General features: G+C 43.1%; 1 protein-coding gene across 1 annotated transcript in view; it reads right to left on the bottom strand.

Annotated features, from left to right (window-relative positions):
* The window catches only part of LOC134983832 (uncharacterized), a gene marked incomplete at its 3' end in the record, with an annotated part of 177423 nt that overhangs the window by 145078 nt on the left and 19164 nt on the right, over positions 1–13181 (bottom strand). The window lies entirely within an intron of this gene.

The raw sequence follows: 13181 nt of genomic DNA, 5'->3' as shown, positions 1-13181 counted from the left end.
CGCTTGCCCTTATGGAGCCGAAAGGACTGCGCCTGATAATACGGCGTCTTCTTATGTTGAGAGGCTACCTGGGGTAAAAATGTGGATTTTCCAGCAGTTGCCGTGGCTACCAGGTCTGATAGACCTACCCCAAATAACTCCTCCCCTTTATAAGGCAATACTTCCATATGCCTTTTGGAATCCGCATCACCTGACCACTGCCGCGTCCATAACCCTCTTCTGGCAGAAATGGACAGCGCGCTAACTCTTGATGCCAGTCGGCAAATATCCCTCTGCGCATCACGCATATATAAAAATGCATCTTTTAAATGCTCTATAGTCAGTAATATACTGTCCCTATCTAGGGTATCAATATTTTCAGTCAGGGAATCCGACCACGCCACCCCAGCACTGCACATCCAGGCTGAGGCGATTGCTGGTCGCAGTATAACACCCGTGTGAGTGTATATACATTTTAGGATATTCTCCTGCTTTCTGTCGGCAGGTTCCTTTAGGGCGGCCGTATCAGGAGAGGGTAGTGCCACCTGTTTAGACAAGCGTGTGAGCGCTTTATCCACCCTAGGGGGTGTTTCCCAACGTGCCCTATCCTCTGGCGGGAAAGGGTATGATGCCAATAACCTTTTAGGAATTATCAGTTTTTTATCGGGGGAAACCCACGCCTCATCACACACTTCATTTAATTCCTCGGATGCAGGAAAAACTACAGGCAGTTTTTTCTCACCAAACATAATACCCTTTTTAGTGGTACTTGTATTATCAGAAATATGCAAAACATTTTTCATTGCCTCAATCATGTAACGTGTGGCCCTACTGGAAGTCACATTTGTCTCTTCATCGTCGACACTGGAGTCAGTATCCGTGTCGGCGTCTGTATCTGCCATCTGAGGTAACGGGCGTTTTAGAGCCCTGATGGCCTTTGAGACCCCTGGACAGGCACAAGCTGAGTAGCCGGCTGTCTCATGTCGTCAACTGTCTTTCGTAAAGAGCTGACACGGTCACGCAATTCCTTCCATAAGCTCATCCACTCAGGTGTCGACTCCCTAGGGGGTGACAACTCTATTATAGGCAATTGCTCCGCCTCCACCTCATTTTCCTCCTCAAACATGTCGACACAATCGTACTGACACACCGCACACACACACAGGGAATGCTCTGATAGAGGACAGGACCCCACTAGCCCTTTGGAGAGACAGAGGGAGAGTATGCCAGCACACACCAGAGCGCTATATATACACAGGAATACCACTATATAATGTGCTTTTCCTTTATAGCTGCTGATATTATCAAACTGCGCCAAATTAGTGCCCCCCCTCTCTTTTTACCCTTTTCTGTAGTGCAGGACTGCAGGGGAGAGTCAGGGAGACGTCCTTCCAGCGGAGCTGTGATGGAAAATGGCGCCCGTGTGCTGAGGAGATAGGCTCCACCCCTTCTTGGCTGACTTTTCTCCCGCTTTTTGGTGAGTTCTGGCAGGGGTTAAAATACATCCATATAGCCCTGGGGGTTATATGTGGTGTATTTTCGCCAGCCAAGGAGTTTATATTGCTGCTCAGGGCGCCCCCCCCCCCCTAGCGCCCTGCACCCTCATTGACCGGAGTGTTAAGTGTGCCTGAGGAGCAATGGCGCACAGTTGCAGTGCTGTGCGCTACCTTGTTGAAGACTGATGTCTTCTGCCGCCGATTTTTCCGGACCTCTTCTTGCTTCTGGCTCTGTAAGGGGGCCGGCGGCGCGGCTCTGGGACCGGACTCCGAGGCTGGGCCTGTGTTCGGTCCCTCTGGAGCTAATGGTGTCCAGTAGCCTAAGAAGCCCAAGCTGGCTGCAAGCAGGCAGGTTCGCTTCTTCTCCCCTTAGTCCCTCAATGCAGTGAGCCTGTTGCCAAGTTTCTAAGAAACTCAGGAGAGCCTCCTAGAATGCACCCTTCTCGTCCGGGCACAAAAATCTAACTGAGGCTTGGAGGAGGGTCATAGGGGGAGGAGCCAGTGCACACCAGGTAGTCCTAAAGCTTTACTTGTGTGCCCGGTCTCCTGCGGAGCCGCTATTCCCCATGGTCCTTACGGAGTTCCCAGCATCCACTAGGACGTCAGAGAAATCCTATTTTTCCATACATAATGAAACTGGGAGTCCATCTCTGAAACTTTGTGTGAATACAAGGAAGAGTCTGGAGATGAAGGACATTACTGCTCAATATATAAGGAATGTATATCATCTTATTTAATAAGAGCGCTTATAGGAGTGTATTTTTGTAAGAATCAGAGGGTCAGCGAGACGTTATGGAGCCAATGTATTATTTACTATTTGCTTCTAATTCCCCCAATACAACTGGACCTCCCAAATGTAAGTAGAAGGGACTGCAGCAGGTATCTCCCATACCTTCATACATGGACATTTGCAGGCCAGGGTCAGGTAAATTTATTTTAAATACAACAATCCTAATTCCCGTACAATTAAAAAAAAAACAAAAAAAACTCAACCTTTGAACAGACATAAATAATAATAATTTTATATATATATATATATATATATATATATATATATATATATAATATGGGGTTAAGACCTAGTTAATGCGCTATAAGGATAAGCTACGACTTCGGGATTACCCCCTGTTAGGTGGGGTACAATACAGAGATAAAAAGAAGACGGTTTCCCAAAGGAGCTTGTACTAGTGCTCTGGTATGTAGCAGTGTAAATAGTATCCTTAATTGTTGTTTTAAAAAAGGATTTTATTTCCTTTTAAAGGTACAATACATAAAATTGTTCAATTACATTCAATAACACTTTATACACGAGATGATTAAAAACAATGTTCCATTCTTAGTCATATAGCGGTGACTCTTGAAGAATGCAATAGTTGTCTCAAAAACCCAACGCGTTTCGTCCCTCGGACTTCATCAGGGGCTTTGCAATCTATGCATTTAAAAAACATTTATGAACATCCAACTCTCAAATGGAGTCACTGTATCATCTCACAGATACAAGTATACATACCAAGAGACTTCAATACAGATAATCAGCATATAAATCTTCAATAAGTGGACACATTACCAGAACGGTATTGGATAATATTCACCTCATGGATTATCTGTAAAACCATTGTATGCATCATAAATATATATAAAGCATACTGTACATACATACATACTAAAAATTAAATAAAAATGTGGTCTAGGTGTATTGAAAAGGAGGAGGAATAGGAGATGAGAAAGCGATCAAAGGATAGAGATTAAACTCTTTTAACAGATTAGACTCATTTGAGCTCAATATCATTTCAAATATATAACTTTTTGGTTGACAAAGAAGTCATTGGTAGTATCATGACTACAAATAGTACATAGGAGAGGCATTACAGCTGCCATAGGCTGTTTATGAAGTTACAGCTGATTTAAGCTGTTAAGGGATTAATCGTGGTGAATGTTAATATTTCCACATATGCTGCTGTTTCATTTATATTAAGACATATTTATACATACCACTTCGCTTATTCAAAAGCTTATAAGACAATTAATTCCCAGGATTGGGCCAGAATTGTTTTTACAAAGAGTCAGTATGAATGACAGAGAAAATACATACATATAATCATGATTAACAACCTTAATCATGAAACAAGGGTATATATAGAATTGTAAACATAACATCACTCATGATTATGTTAGATCAATTGTCAGAGTATGGAAGTCAGAAATGATTCGTAGTAAGGGAAAGCCATAATAGCAGCATCCAGGATTAGAAAGAAAAAATGTATAATATTTTTAAAGCTAGATAGTTCCAACAGCAATATATTGATCAAACATCATAACCAATGATAGGGGACCATGGAAGTAGGGTGCTCACCTCTCTGTAGTTCACACTGTTCCAATCAGCTGTATGAACTGAATCAAAACCCTCTGGGTTTATATACCCCTGAGTGCCTGACATCACTTCCTGTGTAAAAACCTCTTAAATCAAGACTAAACACTGTTATAAACTGACCTATTATGTGTCTTTATATAAAGACCAAGCAGATTAGAGGAAGTATCAATATATTTTATTAAAAACCAGTTAGACAAAGAATTTATTTAGGGAAAAAAGGATCCTAATTCCAAATTGAGTTTCATTGGGCCGACATACTGATAATGTCGATATTATCTTAAACCATAAAGCTATACCTTTAAACACACCTTTACCATGGAGCTGCTGCGGTCGCTAGTTCACGCTACGTACTTCGTATGCTATTTTGCGTACAGAGTCCTGTACCGTGTACGCACTCAGCGTACAAACGCTGCACTGTGGGTACAAAGCACACACAGCGTGCGCACACACAATTAATACACCTTAAAACCTTATATAGTTATACAATGCAATGATATGATTACACTTTAAACCTTATGCAGCAAAGCTCTGCAATGATGTTACACCTTAAACCTTATGCAGCAAAGCACTGCAATGATGTTACACCTTAAACCTTATGCAGCAAAGCTCTGCAATGATGTTACACCTTAAACCTTATGCAGCAAAGCTCTGCAATGATGTTACACCTTAAACCTTATGCAGCAAAGCTCTGCAATGATGTTACACCTTAAACCTTATGCAGCAAAGCTCTGCAATGATGTTACACCTTAAACCTTATGCAGCAAAGCACTGCAATGATGTTACACCTTAAACCTTATGCAGCAAAGCTCTGCAATGATGTTACACCTTAAACCTTATGCAGCAAAGCTCTGCAATGATGTTACACCTTAAACCTTATGCAGCAAAGCACTGCAATGATGTTACACCTTAAACCTTATGCAGCAAAGCACTGCAATGATGTTACACTTTAAACCTTATGCAGCAAAGCTCTGCAATGATGTTACACCTTAAACCTTATGCAGCAAAGCACTGCAATGATGTTACACCTTAAACCTTATGCAGCAAAGCTCTGCAATGATGTTACACCTTAAACCTTATGCAGCAAAGCTCTGCAATGATGTTACACCTTAAACCTTATGCAGCAAAGCTCTGCAATGATGTTACACCTTAAACCTTATGCAGCAAAGCTCTGTAATGATGTTACACCTTAAACCTTATGCAGCAAAGCACTGCAATGATGTTACACCTTAAACCTTATGCAGCAAAGCACTGCAATGATGTTACACCTTAAACCTCATGCAGCAAAGCACTGCAATGATGTTACACCTTAAACCTCATGCAGCAAAGCACTGCAATGATGTTACACCTTAAACCTCATGCAGCAAAGCACTGCAATGATGTTACACCTTAAACCTTATGCAGCAAAGCACTGCAATGATGTTACACCTTAAACCTTATGCAGCAAAGCACTGCAATGATGTTACACCTTAAACCTTATGCAGCAAAGCACTGCAATGATGTTACACCTCAAACCTTATGCAGCAAAGCACTGCATTGATGTTACACCTCAAACCTTATGCAGCAAAGCACTGCAATGATGTTACACTTTAAACCTTATGCAGCAAAGCTCTGCAATGATGTTACACCTTAAACCTTATGCAGCAAAGCACTGCAATGATGTTACACCTTAAACCTTATGCAGCAAAGCTCTGCAATGATGTTACACCTTAAACCTTATGCAGCAAAGCTCTGCAATGATGTTACACCTTAAACCTTATGCAGCAAAGCACTGCAATGATGTTACACCTTAAACCTTATGCAGCAAAGCACTGCAATGATGTTACACCTTAAACCTCATGCAGCAAAGCTCTGCAATGATGTTACACCTTAAACCTCATGCAGCAAAGCACTGCAATGATGTTACACCTTAAACCTCATGCAGCAAAGCACTGCAATGATGTTACACCTTAAACCTCATGCAGCAAAGCACTGCAATGATGTTACACCTTAAACCTTATGCAGCAAAGCACTGCAATGATGTTACACCTTAAACCTTATGCAGCAAAGCACTGCAATGATGTTACACCTCAAACCTTATGCAGCAAAGCACTGCATTGATGTTACACCTCAAACCTTATGCAGCAAAGCACTGCAATGATGTTACACCTTAAACCTTATGCAGCAAAGCACTGCAATGATGTTACGCCTTAAACCTTATGCAGCAAAGCACTGCAATGATGTTACGCCTTAAACCTCATGCAGCAAAGCACTGCAATGATGTTACACCTTAAACCTCATGCAGCAAAGCACTGCAATGATGTTACACCTTAAACCTCATGCAGCAAAGCACTGCAATGATGTTACACCTTAAACCTCATGCAGCAAAGCACTGCAATGATGTTACACCTTAAACCTCATGCAGCAAAGCACTGCAATGATGTTACACCTTAAACCTCATGCAGCAAAGCACTGCAATGATGTTACACCTTAAACCTTATGCAGCAAAGCTCTGCAATGATGTTACACCTTAAACCTCATGCAGCAAAGCACTGCAATGATGTTACACCTTAAACCTCATGCAGCAAAGCACTGCAATGATGTTACACCTTAAACCTTATGCAGCAAAGCACTGCAATGATGTTACACCTTAAACCTTATGCAGCAAAGCACTGCAATGATGTTACACCTTAAACCTTATGCAGCAAAGCTCTGCAATGATGTTACACCTTAAACCTTATGCAGCAAAGCTCTGCAATGATGTTACACCTTAAACCTTATGCAGCAAAGCACTGCAATGATGTTACACCTTAAACCTTATGCAGCAAAGCACTGCAATGATGTTACACCTTAAACCTCATGCAGCAAAGCACTGCAATGATGTTACACCTTAAACCTCATGCAGCAAAGCACTGCAATGATGTTACACCTTAAACCTCATGCAGCAAAGCACTGCAATGATGTTACACCTTAAACCTCATGCAGCAAAGCACTGCAATGATGTTACACCTTAAACCTCATGCAGCAAAGCACTGCAATGATGTTACACCTTAAACCTCATGCAGCAAAGCACTGCAATGATGTTACACCTTAAAGCTTATGCAGCAAAGCACTGCAATGATGTTACACCTTAAACCTTATGCAGCAAAGCACTGCAATGATGTTACACCTCAAACCTTATGCAGCAAAGCACTGCATTGATGTTACACCTCAAACCTTATGCAGCAAAGCACTGCAATGATGTTACACCTTAAACCTTATGCAGCAAAGCACTGCAATTATGTTACACCTTAAACCTTATGCAGCAAAGCACTGCAATGATGTTACGCCTTAAACCTCATGCAGCAAAGCACTGCAATGATGTTACACCTTAAACCTTATGCAGCAAAGCACTGCAATGATGTTACACCTTAAACCTCATGCAGCAAAGCACTGCAATGATGTTACACCTTAAACCTCATGCAGCAAAGCACTGCAATGATGTTACACCTTAAACCTCATGCAGCAAAGCACTGCAATGATGTTACACCTTAAACCTCATGCAACAAAGCACTGCAATGATGTTACACCTTAAACCTTATGCAGCAAAGCACTGCAATGATGTTACACCTTAAACCTCATGCAGCAAAGCACTGCAATGATGTTACACCTTAAACCTTATGCAGCAAAGCACTGCAATGATGTTACACCTTAAACCTTATGCAGCAAAGCACTGCAATGATGTTACACCTTAAACCTTATGCAGCAAAGCACTGCAATGATGTTACACCTTAAACCTCATGCAGCAAAGCACTGCAATGATGTTACACCTTAAACCTCATGCAGCAAAGCACTGCAATGATGTTACACCTTAAACCTCATGCAGCAAAGCACTGCAATGATGTTACACCTTAAACCTTATGCAGCAAAGCACTGCAATGATGTTACACCTCAAACCTTATGCAGCAAAGCACTGCATTGATGTTACACCTCAAACCTTATGCAGCAAAGCACTGCAATGATGTTACACCTTAAACCTTATGCAGCAAAGCACTGCAATGATGTTACACAAACCTCATGCAGCAAAGCACTGCAATGATGTTACACCTTAAACCTTATGCAGCAAAGCACTGCAATGATGTTACACCTTAAACCTCATGCAGCAAAGCACTGCAATGATGTTACACCTTAAACCTCATGCAGCAAAGCACTGCAATGATGTTACACCTTAAACCTCATGCAGCAAAGCACTGCAATGATGTTACACCTTAAACCTCATGCAACAAAGCACTGCAATGATGTTACACCTTAAACCTTATGCAGCAAAGCACTGCAATGATGTTACACCTTAAACCTTATGCAGCAAAGCTCTGCAATGATGTTACACCTTAAACCTTATGCAGCAAAGCACTGCAATGATGTTACACCTTAAACCTTATGCAGCAAAGCACTGCAATGATGTTACACCTTAAACCTTATGCAGCAAAGCACTGCAATGATGTTACACCTTAAACCTTATGCAGCAAAGCACTGCAATGATGTTACACCTTAAACCTCATGCAGCAAAGCACTGCAATGATGTTACACCTTAAACCTTATGCAGCAAAGCACTGCAATGATGTTACACCTTAAACCTCATGCAGCAAAGCACTGCAATGATGTTACACCTTAAACCTCATGCAGCAAAGCACTGCAATGATGTTACACCTTAAACCTCATGCAGCAAAGCACTGCAATGATGTTACACCTTAAACCTTATGCAGCAAAGCACTGCAATGATGTTACACCTCAAACCTTATGCAGCAAAGCACTGCATTGATGTTACACCTCAAACCTTATGCAGCAAAGCACTGCAATGATGTTACACCTTAAACCTTATGCAGCAAAGCACTGCAATGATGTTACACAAACCTCATGCAGCAAAGCACTGCAATGATGTTACACCTTAAACCTTATGCAGCAAAGCACTGCAATGATGTTACACCTTAAACCTCATGCAGCAAAGCACTGCAATGATGTTACACCTTAAACCTCATGCAGCAAAGCACTGCAATGATGTTACACCTTAAACCTCATGCAGCAAAGCACTGCAATGATGTTACACCTTAAACCTCATGCAACAAAGCACTGCAATGATGTTACACCTTAAACCTTATGCAGCAAAGCACTGCAATGATGTTACACCTTAAACCTTATGCAGCAAAGCTCTGCAATGATGTTACACCTTAAACCTTATGCAGCAAAGCACTGCAATGATGTTACACCTTAAACCTTATGCAGCAAAGCACTGCAATGATGTTACACCTTAAACCTTATGCAGCAAAGCACTGCAATGATGTTACACCTTAAACCTTATGCAGCAAAGCACTGCAATGATGTTACACCTTAAACCTCATGCAGCAAAGCACTGCAATGATGTTACACCTTAAACCTCATGCAGCAAAGCACTGCAATGATGTTACACCTTAAACCTCATGCAGCAAAGCACTGCAATGATGTTACACCTTAAACCTTATGCAGCAAAGCACTGCAATGATGTTACACCTCAAACCTTATGCAGCAAAGCACTGCATTGATGTTACACCTCAAACCTTATGCAGCAAAGCACTGCAATGATGTTACACCTTAAACCTTATGCAGCAAAGCACTGCAATGATGTTACACCTTAAACCTTATGCAGCAAAGCACTGCAATGATGTTACACCTTAAACCTCATGCAGCAAAGCACTGCAATGATGTTACACCTTAAACCTTATGCAGCAAAGCACTGCAATGATGTTACACCTTAAACCTCATGCAGCAAAGCACTGCAATGATGTTACACCTTAAACCTCATGCAGCAAAGCACTGCAATGATGTTACACCTTAAACCTCATGCAGCAAAGCACTGCAATGATGTTACACAAACCTCATGCAGCAAAGCACTGCAATGATGTTACACCTTAAACCTTATGCAGCAAAGCACTGCAATGATGTTACACCTTAAACCTCATGCAGCAAAGCACTGCAATGATGTTACACCTTAAACCTCATGCAGCAAAGCACTGCAATGATGTTACACCTTAAACCTCATGCAGCAAAGCACTGCAATGATGTTACACCTTAAACCTCATGCAACAAAGCACTGCAATGATGTTACACCTTAAACCTTATGCAGCAAAGCACTGCAATGATGTTACACCTTAAACCTTATGCAGCAAAGCACTGCAATGATGTTACACCTTAAACCTTATGCAGCAAAGCACTGCAATGATGTTACACCTCAAACCTTATGCAGCAAAGCACTGCATTGATGTTACACCTTAAACCTTATGCAGCAAAGCACTGCAATGATGTTACACCTTAAACCTTATGCAGCAAAGCACTGCAATGATGTTACACCTTTAAACCTTAAGTAGCGCTGGCGATACAAAGTACCCGCAGTGCGTACACCTTATCAATGCCTATACACCTTTTACAGATAAATACACTTTAAACTCCTTGCAGGAAATTGAAGACACCACACTGATTTGTAGTTGCAACCACAGGGTTCTAAGGCCTCAGTGGATTAAAACAATACAAATCATACACTACAGGCTAACAAGTAAATCTAAACAGAATAATGGCTACAGAGAATGTACATACGTGAGAATGTTCGCAAGCGCAACCCGAGCCGGTCCTCCGCTGGTCATACAGATAGCGTTCAGAGTCTTGTGTGTCCAAGCCTGCTGCAAGCTCTCTTTATTCACTTCATCCAAAACAATACAATAGTCACTGTAATCCCTTTGTCTATTGGACACAGAGATGTACCTTTTCATTACGGGAGAGGTTATAGGTTGATTTGAAAAGGTGGGCGATGTCTTTCTCAACTGCTCTTGTGGGTGGTCTCCTCTGGATTCCCCCCGCATACATAATATACAGTAAATACAGTTTAAACCTATATTCTGCTTCTGCATCTAACTATCCTCAGGAACATACGATTTTCCTCAAACCAACACCAGAATGTTTCCTTAAAATACCCTACAGCTGAATACCAAACACCACCTTGTAACCTTATGTCCCCTCCTACCCTGTAAAGGTGAATCCCTTTGTTCTGTTATCATTTTAAACAGCTATTTCTTTCTGATGTGGTGCAGGGGGCTATGTGTACAATGTGCACTATTTGGGTTAAATATGTAATGTTCTGATAACCCTCTATGCGCTCACAAACTCCGCCGTAAATACCCATATCACGCGCATGATCGCCGGAGCGATCCTACGCAAATTGCGAATATGTGCATGAACGGAGGAGTGCACAAGCAGCGGGCATGTGCATGAGGTTAGTACAAGGCATATGTATTACAATATTTTTCGACTTTGACAATACATACATACATACATACATACATATACACACACAGCAGAAGGGAATTTGCAAACCAGAGGAAGTCACATGATGTAATTGCAGCTTCCTGCCAGGCCACTGCCCCCACTCCACATTAATGCACTGATATAAAATGTCTGCCACTATTAGTTACACAGAGAGACCCCCCCCTGTAATGTCACCCACTATTCACATGAGCTGTCACTATTGGTGGTTCTGGGCTCCGGCCAGTTCAAGGGAAATCGCACAGTCACAATGGCAGCGTGTGTACCCACCTTTACACACCAGACGGTATATTTATACACAGCAACACTGATATTATGTGGACACAAAAGTAACAACACAAATGACACATTAACAGGAAATTGTTTCTGTCACCATAGCGACAATTATCCTGAAATTAGATAATACACAGACACACAAAAAGACTCAACGGAAATCTTTATTACATATCTTTAATACACAGATTTTTGTCTATAGTTTAAACTTCAAAAATACTTTAGTAGTCTGCACAACAGCCTATGGGGGTGGGCCGGTACAATTTTCTGGGGGGCTGCGTGATGTCACATCTGCGATCATCTCTGATTAACCCCCTATAAGCTTCCAGAGTGCACCTCCTATCTCATCTTTTCCAAGTTACTACAAATGATATGAGATCGGTAGCAGCACTACTTTCAGGATTATTACACAGAACACACATAAAGGCTGACACAGCAAACAACAGTAACACATACAAGGGATTAATTAGAAATAAGGAAGCATAATCATCATTAAGTCTGATTATCAACTGATTCTGTGCGGAACCCATACACCTCTTTACAGCCCCTGGTACTGCACTTTGACCATCCGCCCTGACCCCCCCCCCACTACTGCCACCCACCCGGTCTCTCCCCACTACTGCCACCCGCCCTGTCTCCCTCTACTACTGTCTCCCCCCCACTGCCACCCACCCTGTCTTCCCCACTACTGCCACCTGCCCTGTCTCCCCCCCACCCAGTCTCCCCCCACTACTGCCACCACCCTGTCTCCCTCTACTGCCTCCCACTCTGTCTCTCCCCACTACTGCCACCTGCCCTGTCTCCCCCCTACTGCTACCCACCCTGTCTTTCCCCACTACTGCCTCCGCCCTGTCTCCCACTACTGCCATCGCTCTGTCTCCTCCACTACTGCTACCCACTATCTCCCCCACACTACTGCCAACTGCCCTGCATCACTCCACTACTGCCACCGCCCTGTCTCCCCCCACTAATGCCATTTGCCCTGCCTCCCCCACACTACTACTACCCACCCTCCCCCCAGTACTGCCACCACCGTCTTCCCCCACTACTGCTACCTGCCCTGTCTCGTTCCACTACTGCCACTTACCCTGTCTGCCCCCACTACTGCCACCACCGTCTCTCCCCACTACTGCAACCCTCCCTGTCTCAGCCCACTACTGCCACTGCCCTGTCTTCTTCCGCTTCTGCCACCACCTTGTCTCCTCCTCTGACACCTTAACTCTGCTTGAGGACAAGAGTCTCACAGACACTGCCTCCTGCAGTCCCCACTACTGCCAGCCACCCTGAGTACCCCCCTCAGCTCTGCTTGGGGATATTACCCAGACAGTGCCACTGATACAGCAATAGTGCCACCCACCCTGTCTACCCCTGACATCTCAGCACTGCTTGGGGATTCTTGGTACTGCTGGTAACAGACCTTCATCTGCAGATGGAAGTAAGAAAGCAGGGCAGTAAGGAGTTAGAAGCTGCTTCTGGTACCTGTGACCCTGGTCATGTAGGGCTGGGAGAGTCAGTAAGATTATGTAATAGTTACCATCTTACAGGCAGCCGGCGAAGGGAACAGAGAATGGGTGTTATGTGGCAAGTCTGATTGGTAGTAAAGCTGAGCTGTAGCCCTGCCCTTTGTTGGTGAGCTTCTATCATAAGGACCTGTTTCACCAGGACTGAGTCACAGCCAACTGGCATCACCCACACCTGGAGCTCAGCTAGACAACCATTTAGGATTGGTACTGGGTTCTCAGTACCCGGAGCAAGAGACA

This window comes from Pseudophryne corroboree (assembly GCF_028390025.1).
Source record: "Pseudophryne corroboree isolate aPseCor3 chromosome 3 unlocalized genomic scaffold, aPseCor3.hap2 SUPER_3_unloc_26, whole genome shotgun sequence".
Taxonomy (NCBI): Eukaryota; Metazoa; Chordata; class Amphibia; order Anura; family Myobatrachidae; genus Pseudophryne; species Pseudophryne corroboree.
The sequence above is the reverse complement of the archived record's forward strand: the minus strand, read 5'-3'. Positions and strand labels throughout refer to the sequence as shown.